This window comes from Bacillus rossius, chromosome 1 (assembly GCF_032445375.1).
Source record: "Bacillus rossius redtenbacheri isolate Brsri chromosome 1, Brsri_v3, whole genome shotgun sequence".
Classification (NCBI taxonomy): Eukaryota; Metazoa; Arthropoda; class Insecta; order Phasmatodea; family Bacillidae; genus Bacillus; species Bacillus rossius.
In genome coordinates this window covers 296,065,301-296,082,306 of record NC_086330.1, presented here as the reverse complement: position 1 = coordinate 296,082,306, position 17,006 = coordinate 296,065,301, and the positions used below count along the sequence as shown (strand labels likewise).

Sequence of the window (17,006 nt, the reverse complement as noted above, 5' to 3'; positions counted from 1 at the left end):
TTAGGTTGATTAATTTTTTTAATGATTTTTGAAATTTTTCCCGATTTTCTAACATAAGAATTACGGATTTTCAAGATGGCGACCATAACGATAATTGCAACAGTTACGTCTTAATACAAGATGGTGGTTCTGTCTCGAACAGGTGGTGCTATTATTACTTTAAATTAAAAAAATTACAAGTCCAAATATGCATGTTATTTTTTTTATATACCTTATTTAATTTTCAGTCTGGTAAATGTCTCGATAGCCGAGCGGTTAAAGGCGTATGTTTTCCAACCTAGAGATCAGAGCTGTGATGGTTCGAATCACAGCGTTTCCAATATATTTTTCATAAAAAGAAAAATTTAATATGTCGATAAGGATCATAATAGTTCTGGTAGGTAATGGAACATCGACCTTATGTGATGAGACAGAGCGACGCTGTCGCTCTCTAGGAACAAACGACGGAAACAAAGTTGTCGGTATCCAAGATGGCAACCTCCAGTGGAACAGAAAAAAAATAAAGAGCGACGATGGTGCTATCTAGGAACAAACAACTGAAACAAAGTCGACTGTATCCAAGATGGCGGCCTCCAGTGGAACAGAAAAAAATCAAGAGCGACGCTGGCGCTATCTAGGAACAAACAGCTGAAACAGAGTCGTCGGTATCCAAGATGGCGGCCTCCAGTGGAACATAAAAAAATCAAAAGTGACGCTGGCGCTATCTAGGAACAAACAGCTGAAACAGAGTCGTCGGTATCCAAGATGGCGGCCTCCAGTGGAACATAATAAAATCAATATGGCGACAGAGATGAAAATTTCATCATAATGAGTGGGGCGCTCGATTTAAATATGTCGGATCCAAGATGGCCTCCGTGATCTACTTGTCCCGTTACGTTGTGTCCCGTTACGTAGTGTCCTGTTACGATGCATCCAAAATGACGTCATCCAAAATGGCGGATCCAAAATGGCCGCCGGGGTCAAGGTCAAGGTCAAAGGTCAAGGACAAGGTCATCCAAGATGGCCGCCGTAACGTCACAATCCAAGATGGCGGTCGGCTCCACAGGCTCCACAGCCAGAAGCCAGTGCCAGAACATACATTCGTATACTACTCCTAACGGCACGAGCCAAAGTAAAATACTATTCTAATAAAATATTTATTTAAAAAATACAATGTCTGGAAACTGCCTGGGCAAGCACTGCTTGCCTTGCTTGCCCTGACGAGACGCCACTGGTCCAACCAATAAGCATATATATTTTATTTGATTAAAGATTATTTGTTGTAATCCTATGTTACCTGGTTATTATTTTACAGTGTATATGTTTTTTTCCCTTAATGACCTAAATTTTACATGTTGCCAATCTCATGCTAACCCTAGATTTGGAGTGTGAAATAATTTTAACTTTTTTTTCTCTTATGTACCACACTACATAAGGGTGGCGCCTAGAGACATATTTAAATTTAACCAAAGAGTCTATACTCAACCAAGTAATACATATCCAGAGAGAAATATTTATTATTTAAAATATTATAATTATTTCTGACAACAGTTTAGTTCAGATAATAATTCAGAGAGTTCATGAACTATATACACTACTACACGTAATAGTTCAGTATAAACTTTAGTTTATCTTAGGGAAAGATTCCCTCAACTACCTATATAAGTCGTCGGCACTTCACTCGAAGTCACGCTGAAAGCTCACACGGGAGTTTCGCGAGCCGAAAGCAATCAGGCCGAAGGTGCAAGGACGACTCCCCCGAATGACAAGTAGCTCTTGTAGTTGAAAGGCCCACAGGGCACAGTAAGATGATAGTAGTGGAAGGTGCCCCCTGATTGGTCAGGAGAAGCGGGCGGAAGGCCACTCTAAAAAAATTACAATAACTTAGGTTACCCTACCTTCAGGGGCAACTGCACTTAACCAGTGGTGCGCTCGGTAGTGAGGCAGAAAAACTAACTCGAGCTGTGGTCTCGAGACAACCACCAGAGGGTGCGCAGAGCGCCTCTGCTAACGTGCGAGTGCACCGTCAGGTGTAACACTCTGACGAGCATTATGAGGACTAGCTCAGTTTTAGTAGCAGAGTTCCCCGGTAGATGGCATTTGCAGTAGCTTCGAAAGCTAGAGGACTGGCCTTGGTCGTGGCCACAGTTCGCGGGGTTATGGCACATCAGTGTTCTTGGTCGAGTTCAGGGAAGTAGGTAGGTGGGGGGAGTGGGTGGAAACTGAAGTCACAGTGGGAATGAGGCTCACTTGACCCTGTTGGCGTGTCGGGCGGCAGGAAACCTGAATCTGAAGCATGACCGAACTCACTCACCTTAGGCGAACTCTGAGAAAGATGCAGCTGAGTGAAGCATTCTGGGTCACGCAGGCCGGCAGTAATTTCAGAGGGTCTTCATGCACTGAAGCGGGAGAGAAACGAGGCTTCATGCTGGCCCCACACGAGAAGAATAAATTTAAATTGATACACGAAAATCGCTGTAAAATTAAATTTTTCAATTTAAATTAAGGACTGAAAAATCTGTGCCCAAGAAATCTTAATTTGCTGCACAGGAGACAGAGGATGGTCTGAAGAGTTGAACAGAGTAGAAAAGAGTCTACCATGTGGGGGTTGGGAGCTTGGACTCGTGGTTCACTTTATATGTTGTCCAGTTCTGGGTTTGTAACCAGGAGCGCGAACGCCCCAGGTGGTGAGTGGTCACACCGACCACTCACTCTGCTTCCAGGCAGCATCTAAAACTAGAGAAGAAGATATCTTAGTACAAGTTACCAACTATGTATAATATAACAAACATGATTCACAGAGGCTTGGTGTACATGCCTTAAAATTATTCTTAAAATAAAATTTTAGATTAACTAAAACTATTTTTTTTGTTTATTTTTTTTAAAGTGCGTTCACAAAGGGCCAAAACACGACTGGAACCGAGTTGCCGAACGCTTCCGAGGAGCGGAAATGGCATGGCTTTACGAAACGCGACCAGTGGAACATTGTCCTTGAGTCAGACGCAAAAATTTAATCTTTATTTATTTCTTAGGAGAGGGTAGGTTTTTGCAAGTTTTGGGGAGCGTAACTAAAATGAAAGTTTGGTTTGTTTAGTAGGTTAGATTAGTTAATTGACTTATACGTAACACAATTGTTAAAAAAATTTAAACTCAAAAATTCATTCTTAATTTTATTGTTTGGAGAGGTAAGTTTTCTCACATCTAGGTGATCGTTACAAAAATGAAAGATTGGTTAGGTTAGAACAGTGACGTTAAAAAATTATAAAACCGTGAACAATTTAATACATTCTCTCAAAATCGTGTTTTTTTATTCTGACCACGAAGTTGCACGCGCTAGCGGCGAAAAGATATGCTCGGAATCAACAGGGGGTTCCTCGACCAGTGGGTTGCCCAACTCTACTGCAAACTGAAGCCATGTCTGCGATAGCGCACGGCGGGGGACAATAAGAGGGGATATGCTTTGACGTCAACGCCGCAATCTCCTTCAACACCTCCTGCCGTCGGTTCTAACTCAGAATGACATTACAGAACCGTGAACATTTCTGTAAGCTATTACTGATTCTGAAAAAAAAAAAAAAAAAAAAACTTTTATTTTTCCAGTAAGCCACGCAAACTCAGAAATAACATACATTCGTCTTGGCCAATGGGTTGAAGATAAGTCCGTGCCTGACGTTTAGGCTTGCTTTGTTGCAGCAATCCTCAAGGGTGAATAAAAACTGAAAACCTGGTGCATTTCGAAAACATTAATAGCCGTGCTGTGATTGGTCCCTGTGGACGGTCATGATATAAAGGTCCTGTCAATTACAATCCAATGGTTTGAAAATGGCTGCTAAAAGGCACGCCGGAACTGCGAGGCTGTGGTGGGAACAGTGGACAGCTGCGGCTCGCAGCAGGAATAGACGACCGTCCCTTGCTGGCCATCACGACACTCCCTGCCCGGCCAGCTGGTTCCCGCCCCGCATGTGCTAGCGTCCATCGCCCAGCCAGTGTTCTGGGTGTCCAGACAGTATTTTCATTGCACTATGCATGTTCCCATTCACTCTTACTTTCTATCTGTGAATTTACAACCTCTTAGCAACTGCTGCTAATGTTTTATGTTTACAAATAGCCCATTTATATTTCTTTGGAGTTGCCAAAAAATTTTAGTGGTGTTAATGCATTCATAACATTTTTTAGGCTTGAAAAATCTATTCTGCGTTGTCTTTCATCCACTGGTGTAAAGTTAGAACACAAAAAGTCACCGTTTAACCACTGAGTTTACAATCAAAATTTCCGGTAACATATTCTTACGTGAGTATCCTCTACTTATTATTCTGCCTCGTGTTACGGTGGTAATACTAGTCCTTATTCGAGGATATTTGTAAGTTTTTTTTATGATTAAAGTCTGATATTAAAGCTGGTAGCTTATTTAGGTTGTACTAAACTTAAGAGTATTTCTGATTTTTATTTTAAAGTTTTCACATTTCAATACTTTTATTCTCCCATGACGCGTGAAATTCAAGTAAACTGCACAGATACAAGCATACGCACACGATGTACGGCTGAAATAGCATTTTCACAGAGCATTCTCTCTGTGCACAGAAAATTAAAGTTAATTTAAGAATTTTGGAATCAACTTATGACTGTTTGAAAAAAAAAATCATGCAGTCTTTCTTAAATGCCATTTTATTGTATTATTATTTAAGGATTATTCCTGTAAATTAAAAAAAAAACAGTTATTTCGTTTTTGTTGTTTGGTCGCAAATTTTTGATACCAGATATTTACTAAATGTTATTTGTAAGCTAAAAAAAATCACGCAATTGAGCACAGTAAATTATACTAGCGTCAATTTTGACAGCTGTTAGATAATAGTTTTTTTAAAAAAAACTGCTCTTGACATAGTTATTTGAGACAACATAAAATTCAGGCATCTAACATGTTACATTTACAGCAATAGCTCTAATGTGAATTATAAACTACCTAGACAATTTAATAAACATAATGGTGAACAAAACAGGGCCTTGAGGCTTTCTATACTAAAAGAAATACTAGCAATAAATTTACAGTGTTTAGTAGTCTGGAAAGTTTTATAGCAGGGATGTTTAGTTAGTTCATGCATCATTCACTGAAAAGAAAAACGGACTCACTTATTATTTTAGCCATGATTGCATGATATTCAACTGTAGCCGAATGGAGTGGAGATTGTGAGTGTTACCAAATACTCTGGAAACTAGTACAGGTCAGATTCATTACTTTTGTTCTGCCTATATGGCCACACCAGTGCAATAAGTTGCATTATCAACTTAATGATAGTTTGTAAAAAAAAAAGGTATAAACCTCCATTTTTTTAAAACTTCCTAACCGAAGTAAAAAAATGGTTGCTATAGAGTAATAAAGTACATAACTATTCAACTATTTGTTTATGAAATAATATTGCAGTGTCACTCAATGCCACTGAGCTATTTGCGCAAACTCACCTGTGTTGAGAGCATTGATATGTCCGGTATTGAATAATAGTGTATTCGATATTACTTGAGAAAATAATGGTATAACTTTAAATAAGGCGTTTAAATAATAATGAGAACTGAAGAAGTTGCCTCGATGTCAAGAGTAAATGAAACATTGCTGCAAGTCATGGGAGCAACCAAGAGAAGGCCCTTATAACCTGAACCCTTCTCAAAACCCTTGATGATAACTGGGAACAGCAACGTGATAAATATATTACTTTTCAGAACATGTTTTCTTTATAATTAGGTATTGTTATTTTATTGTAAGGAACGAGTGTGTTTAATAATGGTGGGGTGTGTGGTTGGATTGTATGTTTTTAAAATTCAATCCTGCAAGCCGACATATTATTACTGAAAAATTGAAAAGTTAGTACTTATTTGTTTTTGTATTCATATGACATTTTTAGTTAAGATATGTTTCACACTTTTTCTCTTTCTTGCTTTTGGAAGTGAAAAAAAATCACTTTACCTCCGAGACTCATAAAGTACAAACACATTAGTAATTAAAAATGACCAAATATATTTGCATGCAAACAAAAGTACAAAAATGCCATAAATTTTAGATCAAACACATATACGCATTTTTTTACAACTCTGAAGACCGTAGATGTCAAAAAAAAAATTCTATAAAATATTTACCACTTATTTACCTCTCACAGCCATTCCCCTCCTTTTTTTTTATTAAAAACCCTGCTCTTACCATTTATACACTAACTACTCAGAATATTTCAAAGTATTCAAGGTGTAGCTAACCGAATGTTTTGTTCCCCCTAACAGTTACTTATAAATATGACTTAACGTAGCAGTAGGCCTAGTATATAATAGCCGGTCCAAGAACAGGGTTCAGTATGAGTTATAAGTACTGACGTCAGCCATATTGCTTTTGTGACATCATGGACGCCATATAGGATTACCTTTATTTAGAAAAGTGATTCCTCGGCGTAAATATAACTAACACCCCTATTACATTTTCCTAAAACTTAAAAAAAAAATAAAAAAAAAAAATATCAAAATTATTTTAAATTTTATTTTGAAACGTAGGAGTTACCGGGTTCAATCCCGACGGGAGCAAATTTATTTATTATAAATTATATAATTATATTTATTACAAAAATTATAAAACATTATTCAATGTTTATAAAAAATACTAAATGAAAACTGCACTTAGGTCACAAATTTGTAATTCTTCGGTTCAATGCCCAGTGTATGCAATTATAAAAACGCCAACATAGCCTTTTTCCGTAATATTTACCAGACGGCTGAACTTCACTACTAATACCAAGGCATATATTATTTCCCCCATTATGACATCGCGGCAACCATTTTAGATATCGACGTCATCGTATGATTGAGTGCACTGCCACCATATTGGTTTATTAATTATCCGCTATAACGCATTAGCGTCAATCACTAGTCAACTATTGTAGCGTACGTCATATCATTGGCTATTACGGCGAACATATGAACATATTGATAACTCGTAAATATCAACCAAAATATTCCAAAAATCATTAAATAAATTTATCTATTAATATATTGATTCGATCCCTTCCAGTCCTTATTTCGATCCCAGGCAGCAGAGGGTTAATTAACTTGATTTAATAAAAATAATTGTCACATTTCAAGAAATAAATAACCATTCTTACAAATTATATTTATTACGTAAATTCTACTTTACCAAAACAAAATATACAAAACATCTGAATCCATTCCTTAAATTTCACACGATGTCCTTTGCATGTTTTGGCTTTATTTTTTATTTTCAGGATGTATTTGTGACACTGCATTACCACATCTGTCACACTTGTACCTCTCTGGAGCTGGATATTTTTGTGGCAGTAGTATTTATGATGTTTGCGATTGACTAAATTAACGAAAGTCTTATCACAGTATATGCAATAGTACCCAAGTGTGCGTGACCATAGCACAACAGCATTAATAGATGCTAGTTCGATATGCGCTGAGGTCGCTACCGTTGCCGGTACTGTAGACACAAGGTCCTCTCGACTGCCATAATTGTATCCGCTGAATATTCCTGATGCGTCTGTAGACGATGTAGATACAGATACCACCGGAATCTCCGAGGTGTTTGGTGTGTCTGCTTTCAAGGACTTCGTCGTTGATGCTACTGTAGCCATAAACACTGTTTATGGAAAACTATGTAAAATAACTGCCAGGAGAGTCTCACCTCTTACCTCGCTCTTCTACAATCAAAGACGAACCGAGAGTCACAATGTAGACAAGCCACTTATATATCTGTGTACGAAAGTCATGTGACATTGAAAACCCAATCACTTTTCAGTTTGTACCTTTACATAATTTTTGTCATGCATTTTTAATTTATCAGGTCAACAGATATTTACACAGAATTTTTTTACAAATAATATTTTACACAGAAAGAGAGTTTCTACATCATTAAATGGGCGATGGTATTATGGGGCTTTGCATTGAACGTATATGTAAAGGCCTTGTCACAGATATTACAATTAGGTCCTGATGAATGCGCAACCAGTCCTTTGCAATATTTTATGTGCCTTTTCACGTTTCCATACTTTATAAAATGACTATAACACATGCTGCACTGGTATGTAACAAGTTCAGACTATTTATTACACTCGAAGCCAAAAAACACGAAAAATAACATGGCGATTTGTTGCCTTCTACCATATGATTCATTACCTCAGGCCCGTCCAACTGTGGCAATATGTGCGTTCTTCTAAGTTTGCTAGAGTAAACAAGTGGTCTTCGGTTCGAGAAACTGTACCAGTATTCCAATTCGCTGCAACTGCCAAAGTACCAGCGCTTGGCTACGACTTTACGATCGGCGGAAGGCCTGGAGTATTTTCCATTTACTGACAATGCAGATGTGTTAGTGCTCCCTTCGTCGACGTCGTGTGTGAGAAGCAAGAGTACTTTTACATGGACGAATACTTTTATAATCTCAATCAGACTGGGTTTACTTGTGTCAATTGTATATTAGAATTACTAAATATTTGCTGTGCGATCATTCAAACATCATCGTGTTATTTATGTCACGGTTATTTATACCACATAACCACCGACATGACGTTTAATAAATTAAAGACGTGCTCCTTGTGCTAACGAAATCGAGCATTGATTCCTAGTTACTGTCAATGAGTGGCCTCTATATAAGGGTAGGTACCAATAAGGTTTCGATCAGTTTACCTTCAAACATGAGTAATGGCAATTTTAAATTCGGTCGTAGCAGTCGTGCTCCAAGTTCTGAAAACGAACTGCATACTGATCCCAAGGCTCGTGACACAGAAATCCGGAGATGTATTTCACTACGTGATCAAAACATAGAGTATGTGGAAAACGAACTACTTGAGTACCTGGTAGCCATCGATCAGTACGTGGAGGCCTCGGATTCGCGCATTCCAAGTATCGAATACACAAAAACATGATTCGAGGACCTTTCTATATATCCTGAATGCATTGCAGTGCATTCTAACATACGATAATAGAATCCGAAATGGCAAAATTCAAGATAACTGCCGTGATGTAATAATGGCAGAAATAATATATGCCTTGGTACTAGTAGTGAGATTCAGCGCCTGGTAAATATTTCGGAAAAATAATATGTTGACTTTTTTTTTTTTTTTTTTTTTTTACAATTTCATACACCAGGAATCGAACCGAGGACACTGAATTATGTAATTTTCTTAAAATTTTACGAATTTTTATTTTCTTAAATTGCACTCGATGGGTTAGAACCGGACTCCGGGTTAAATGATGTACAAAATACCATATTATTTAATTTTATTAATTTTATGAAATTTTTAATAAAATATATTTTTTATATTTTAAAATAAAATTGTAATCGAGGTATCATCTTTACATTGAGGAGTCACATTTAAATTTTAAAGTTCATCCAAGTTGGCGACCGTGACATCACAATCCAATATAGCGCACGCCAACCCTAAATCCTCACCCTGGACCTGGTCCTCGGACCAACTATTATATACTACTCGTAGTCAAAGTTAAAAGGACATGACATGATGTGACGAAGTTGAAGTAACATTTTACCTAATAATTATCACCACATTGTCTCCCCCAAAACATTGTGCAGCAGGTTCTTGACCACTCCTGATGATTATTTATAAGTATGAATTAAATCTGACGTTCTCGGTGCGAATGCTTGGCATTGTCGGCCGTGTCGAGTGTTTGTAGAAGCAATTAATATATTATAACATGAAACCATGTCACTGTTGAAAAACAAGTAATTAACCAAAAATAATTTTACCTCCTTTTAATTAATTTACATTTTGATGCAGACATTTAGATGTTATATTGCACAAACAAAAGTACTTATATTCATATTGTAGTTTAAATGTCTTTCTTGTCAAAACCCTTTTTTTTCTAGAATATATTGATTTAACATGAGAACTAGCGAGTGATTTTGGAATGTGTATAGCAACCGTTACCACGATAACAGTAGTATACGAATGTATGTTCTGGAACATGGCTTCTGGCTGTGGTGCCTGTGGTGACACCCGTCATCTTGGATTGTGACGTCACGGCGGCCATCTTGGATGACCTTGACCTTTGACCTTGACCTTTAATTTGATCCTCAAAAATCGCTAAAATCCGCCAAAATTGGGCAAAATTTGCCCAAAATTCCTCAAAATTCGCCAAAATTTCCATTTCTGTGGAAAAAAATTCCGCCAAAAAATCTCAAAAAATTCCACAAATTAAAAATTTCCCGTTTCGAGGGAAAAATTACCGTTTTTAGTCCTTAAAAATCCCAGCGGCTGAAAATTCCTAAAACTGGCTTAAGCATCCTTAACTCAAACCTCAGTTAAGCCATTTATAGGATTATGACGTCACCGTTGCATTTTCCGTTACGCCCGCCATCTTTAACTTTTTTATTTATTATTCAATTTTAATAAAAATTTTTTAAAAATTATAAAAAAATTAAATTAATAAAATTTTAATATATTTTTTTTTAAAAATTGTACTTTTTAGACACGGAGTTCGGAGTCCTCGGTTCGAACCCGGTGAGGGCAAAAAAATTAAAAATGGCAACCGATCCTTCCCCCCGTGGTGTGTGCTAGCAGACTGACTCCCACCACTTTTTTTCAAAGCATATAGATCGTCATCTAGTATGACGTCATGTCCGCCATCTTGTCTTTGATGCTGGAAGCCATCATCAATGTATCGTCGGCGAGAGTGCGCTCACGCCATGTTAGTTTAGTTCTTATCCGATAGAGTGCAGTAATCATTTATTACTGTGACACCCGCCATCTTGAAATTTGGCAGCCATCTTGAAAATCCGTAATTATTTAGCTAGAAATTCGGGAAAAGTTCCAAAATTCATTAAATAAATCACTCATTAATTTACATATTGATTCGATCGATTCACGTCCTCGGTTCGATACCCGATCGATGCAATAATGTTTAATTTTATGAAAAAATAATAATTTCAATAAACCATGTTAAACTTTCGTAAAGAGACTTTAAATCCTCTACTACCATCATCCTATCAGATGTCAAGACTACCATATTGGAAATTCGTAATTTTAATGCTAGAGATTCGGGAAAAAGTTCAAAATTCATTAAATAAATTTGTAATCAATATACTGATTGATTGGATCGACTAAGGTCCGTGGTTCGAACCCTTGTCGATACAAAACAACATTAATATTTTAAAAAAGTACCACTAAAGTGTAAGGTTTGAGAAAATAAAAAACACCGCAAGTTCTTTTAAAAAAACTTTTATTTCATACATACTACACTACTACAAGAACAAAAAAAAAACACTGACAAATTACTAAAGTTTTGTGGATTTCTCGATTCAAACAGTCTTCTTATTGTACGGACTAAGCCTTTTACATGACTTTAAATGTCTATACGATCCGTTCATCACCACAGCCAGAGACGGACTGAAGTTCATATCACTTATATAGTCTCATTAGACGGTACAACACATGAGTCGAAACAATAACCATGTTCATTATACGTCTCGGAGCATTTTTTATAATGACGATGTAAGCTATCGAGACGTGAAATTAGTTTATTACATTTTATACACTGAAATTGTATTCTTTGATCATTATTAGAACAACCGCTCCTTTCATGTCTGCGCGCATTTGAAGTTCTAGTAAATGATGCGTCACAATATTTGCACTGATGCGATGCACGCTCTTCATGAATTGAAGTCTGGAATGCAGATGGTGAAACTTCAGCTGATGGTGGAAAAGCACATATCGAAGTCTCCTCCAGCGTTGTCAGAGGCGTTGCCAACGGGATCTGCTCCAACATCGTCGGCGCCGACGTCATGGTTCTCGTAGTCGATGGTACATCCTCCATCGAGTACGACGTTAAAGTCGGTAAAGATGCCATCGAAGTCTCAAGAACAGGCAATTACGCGACTTATACACCAGAAGAAACAAACTAGGTGATCCGTACACCGTCAACGGCAGTAACAAACTAAGCGTCCTGCTGTATAGGACTCGTTTATATACATTAACCGGTTTGAATAATACGCTAGTCAAATCAAGAACAATTTACTAAAATACTAGAGTCAAAACAACATTAAAAAATAGAAGCACCATCAACAAAAAAGGAAGCACATTTGGAAGCACCTTCAAAAAAGGAAAAACAATAGGAAACACCGACAACGAAAAGGCAGCACATTTGGAAGCACCAACTACGAAAAGGCAGCACATTTGGAAGCACCGACAACGAAAAGGCAGCACATTTGACAGCACCGACAACGAAAAGGCAGCACATTTGGAAGTACCGACTACGAAAAGGCAGCACATTTGACAGCACCGACAACGAAAAGGCAGCACATTTGGAAGCACCAACTACGAAAAGGCAGCACATTTGGAAGCACCGACAACGAAAAGGCAGCACATTTGGAAGCACCGACAACGAAAAGGCAGCACATTTGGAAGCACCGACTACGAAAAGGCAGCACATTTGGCAGCACCGACAACGAAAAGTCAGCACATTTGGAAGCACCGACTACGAAAAGGCAGCACATTTGACAGCACCGACAACGAAAAGGCAGCACATTTGGAAGCACCAAAAACGAAAAGGCAGCACATTTGGTAGCACCGACAACGAACAGGCAGCACATTTGGAAGCACCGACAACGAAAAGGCAGCTCATTTTGGATGCACTATCATAAAGGAAGCACATTTTGGAAGCACCATCGAATAAGGAAGCACATTTGGAAGCTCCATCAACAAAAAAAAAAAAAAAAAAAAAAAAAAAAAAAAAAAAAAAAAGGCAAACGGATGCAAAATTTACGAGATCTAAGTCTTAGTTAGAAATCAGAATACAAGAAATAAAAACATTAAATTCTTATAATTTAAATTATTTATTTTATTTCTTTACATTATACAAATGCAAGTAAAACAAGCCATTATTGTATGTAGCCAGCTTCCCTCAGTTCCTTGAGTATGAAGGATATTTCTTTGATGCACGAATAGTTTCCTGCACAAAGCGAACCATGTAGAAGTCTTAACCGGTCAACCAATATGTTTGGATCTTTCCATGATGTGTAATCATTCTCTTCTATCAACATCTTCCTTGCACCTTTATAATAAATATTATGGTCTCTGGTGTCTTCCGTTTTACCACCAACCTCAGGGTAACTTTCATGTTTGAGACGGTGATCATCACAAGCTTGATCAGATTTATTTGATATATCACGTCGTTTCCATCGTTTCGGTCTCAGGACACCGCCACATTCTTCGATCTTGGCAGCTTTAGGTGCTTCATCATAGGCTATGTCTTTGTCAGCAGCCTCAGAGTCACTGTAACAATCACCGTAGAAGGAATCGTCTTCACCCAATTTACCATAATAATTCGATGTTGATGATGTTGAAGTGTCTTCATCGTCTTCATGCTTCCTTTTTAGGAGTCCATCATTTTTACAAAGTAGGAAAGAACTACTTGAATTCGGCTGGAATATATTCTCACTTTTCACGTTAAGGATTCTTCCATTGTCTTCATTATTCCGTAAATCATCATCCTCCTTCAATTTTAGTTCTTTGTCGAGATCGGAAGATCCAAGAAAATTATTGTCGTAATGCAGATCACTCTTCCTTAGGCTAGTAGATTCATCGCTGTCCTCTAGCTTGTACGCAGGCTTGGCGCTACAAGTTCTGCCATGTCTTTTTAGGCTCCCTCTCCGCGTAAACGACTTGCTACATCGAACACAACTTATCATATTGCGCAGTGGATTTTTAACACAGTCATTCTTCTCGTGTTGTCTTTTATTCTTTCTCAAGATAAACTCTTTACTGCAAAACTTACACCTATGTTCTTTCGATACAGCGTCAGATCCCAAATCGGAATTCATATTAGTTACTGAGACTAATGTCAGATGCAAACTAAGAGTTTTAAATTAGATATATTACTTAAATATAATTTTTTAATTATTTCATCAGCGATAATTAATATATCTCATGCAAAAGTACTTTATGCATGTAGTTCTGCTTTTCAACAACAGATGTCGACACATGTTGCTTGCAGGTAAATAATATTTAGTTCTTTTATGCGGGATGCCTGATGCTCACTATCGATCGCAAAAGAAGGATGGCTTCGATAGACTCCAAGGAAAAGGAAGTTCGTCTTGCATGTTGGTGCTCCACAGATGTCTCATGGCGTAATATTAATTTGACTGAGTAATGATATTTGTCAATTTCACCTGATAAAAAAAAAATTGCAAGTTTTGATTTAGTAGCAGAAATTATCGAATTAAATGTAACTCCAATTAAAATGACATGTCTCATTAGACAAAAAAAAAAAATCCATGCAGAGAGCGGTTCCTCAGAATAGTCAGAAACACTTGAAGAAACCACAGGAATGATTGCAAGAACACGGGAAAAACCATCAAAATATTGACATTAATAATCAGGAGCACACGGAGAAAACCATCATAATATTGGCAAGAATAATCAGGAGCACACGGAGAAAACCACCATAATACTGACCAGATTAATCAGAAGTACTCGGAGAAAACCACCACATGTTTTCCTTGATATCATAAAATTACAGGAAAAAATATTTAAAAATAAAAATAAATTTAAAAAAAAAAATAAAAAAATGCATAAATTTCTGGCTTGTACAAGAACTCTATCTTTGCTCAACAATGATAAGTTTACAAGCTATCAGAAACTGTTTATGCATTTTTTTATTTTTTTTTTTAAATTTATTTTTATTTTTAAATATTTTTTCCTGTAATTTTATGATATCAAGGAAAACATGTGGTGGTTTTCTCCGAGTACTTCTGATTAATCTGGTCAGTATTATGGTGGTTTTCTCCGTGTGCTCCTGATTATTCTTGCCAATATTATGATGGTTTTCTCCGTGTGCTCCTGATTATTAATGTCAATATTTTGATGGTTTTTCCCGTGTTCTTGCAATCATTCCTGTGGTTTCTTCAAGTGTTTCTGACTATTCTGAGGAACCGCTCTCTGCATGGATTTTTTTTTTTGTCTAATGAGACATGTCATTTTAATTGGAGTTACATTTAATTCGATAATTTCTGCTACTAAATCAAAACTTGCAATTTTTTTTTTATCAGGTGAAATTGACAAATATCATTACTCAGTCAAATTAATATTACGCCATGAGACATCTGTGGAGCACCAACATGCAAGACGAACTTCCTTTTCCTTGGAGTCTATCGAAGCCATCCTTCTTTTGCGATCGATAGTGAGCATCAGGCATCCCGCATAAAAGAACTAAATATTATTTACCTGCAAGCAACATGTGTCGACATCTGTTGTTGAAAAGCAGAACTACATGCATAAAGTACTTTTGCATGAGATATATTAATTATCGCTGATGAAATAATTAAAAAATTATATTTAAGTAATATATCTAATTTAAAACTCTTAGTTTGCATCTGACATTAGTCTCAGTAACTAATATGAATTCCGATTTGGGATCTGACGCTGTATCGAAAGAACATAGGTGTAAGTTTTGCAGTAAAGAGTTTATCTTGAGAAAGAATAAAAGACAACACGAGAAGAATGACTGTGTTAAAAATCCACTGCGCAATATGATAAGTTGTGTTCGATGTAGCAAGTCGTTTACGCGGAGAGGGAGCCTAAAAAGACATGGCAGAACTTGTAGCGCCAAGCCTGCGTACAAGCTAGAGGACAACGATGAATCTACTAGCCTAAGGAAGAGTGATCTGCATTACGACAATAATTTTCTTGGATCTTCCGATCTCGACAAAGAACTAAAATTGAAGGAGGATGATGATTTACGGAATAATGAAGACAATGGAAGAATCCTTAACGTGAAAAGTGAGAATATATTCCAGCCGAATTCAAGTAGTTCTTTCCTACTTTGTAAAAATGATGGACTCCTAAAAAGGAAGCATGAAGACGATGAAGACACTTCAACATCATCAACATCGAATTATTATGGTAAATTGGGTGAAGACGATTCCTTCTACGGTGATTGTTACAGTGACTCTGAGGCTGCTGACAAAGACATAGCCTATGATGAAGCACCTAAAGCTGCCAAGATCGAAGAATGTGGCGGTGTCCTGAGACCGAAACGATGGAAACGACGTGATATATCAAATAAATCTGATCAAGCTTGTGATGATCACCGTCTCAAACATGAAAGTTACCCTGAGGTTGGTGGTAAAACGGAAGACACCAGAGACCATAATATTTATTATAAAGGTGCAAGGAAGATGTTGATAGAAGAGAATGATTACACATCATGGAAAGATCCAAACATATTGGTTGACCGGTTAAGACTTCTACATGGTTCGCTTTGTGCAGGAAACTATTCGTGCATCAAAGAAATATCCTTCATACTCAAGGAACTGAGGGAAGCTGGCTACATACAATAATGGCTTGTTTTACTTGCATTTGTATAATGTAAAGAAATAAAATAAATAATTTAAATTATAAGAATTTAATGTTTTTATTTCTTGTATTCTGATTTCTAACTAAGACTTAGATCTCGTAAATTTTGCATCCGTTTGCCTTTTTTTTTTTTTTTTTTTTTTTTTTTTTTTTGTTGATGGAGCTTCCAAATGTGCTTCCTTATTCGATGGTGCTTCCAAAATGTGCTTCCTTTATGATAGTGCATCCAAAATGAGCTGCCTTTTCGTTGTCGGTGCTTCCAAATGTGCTGCCTGTTCGTTGTCGGTGCTACCAAATGTGCTGCCTTTTCGTTTTTGGTGCTTCCAAATGTGCTGCCTTTTCGTTGTCGGTGCTGTCAAATGTGCTGCCTTTTCGTAGTCGGTGCTTCCAAATGTGCTGACTTTTCGTTGTCGGTGCTGCCAAATGTGCTGCCTTTTCGTAGTCGGTGCTTCCAAATGTGCTGCCTTTTCGTTGTCGGTGCTTCCAAATGTGCTGCCTTTTCGTTGTCGGTGCTTCCAAATGTGCTGCCTTTTCGTAGTTGGTGCTTCCAAATGTGCTGCCTTTTCGTTGTCGGTGCTGTCAAATGTGCTGCCTTTTCGTAGTCGGTACTTCCAAATGTGCTGCCTTTTCGTTGTCGGTGCTGTCAAATGTGCTGCCTTTTCGTTGTCGGTG

The 17,006-nt window shown here is 37.3% G+C and overlaps 1 protein-coding gene across 3 annotated transcripts in view; it reads left to right on the top strand.

The window, feature by feature from the left end:
* LOC134527773 (uncharacterized) overlaps window positions 1–17,006 on the top strand; it is a 41,836-nt gene that overhangs the window by 21,011 nt on the left and 3,819 nt on the right. The window contains exon 1 of one of the 3 annotated variants that reach the window (XM_063360707.1): window positions 3,745–4,269. The exons of the other annotated variants lie outside the window; for them this stretch is intronic. The gene's annotated coding sequence lies outside the window, so the exon portion shown is untranslated. Of the gene's footprint in view, window positions 1–3,744; window positions 4,270–17,006 lie in introns of those variants that run through there. 3 annotated transcript variants of the gene reach the window in all.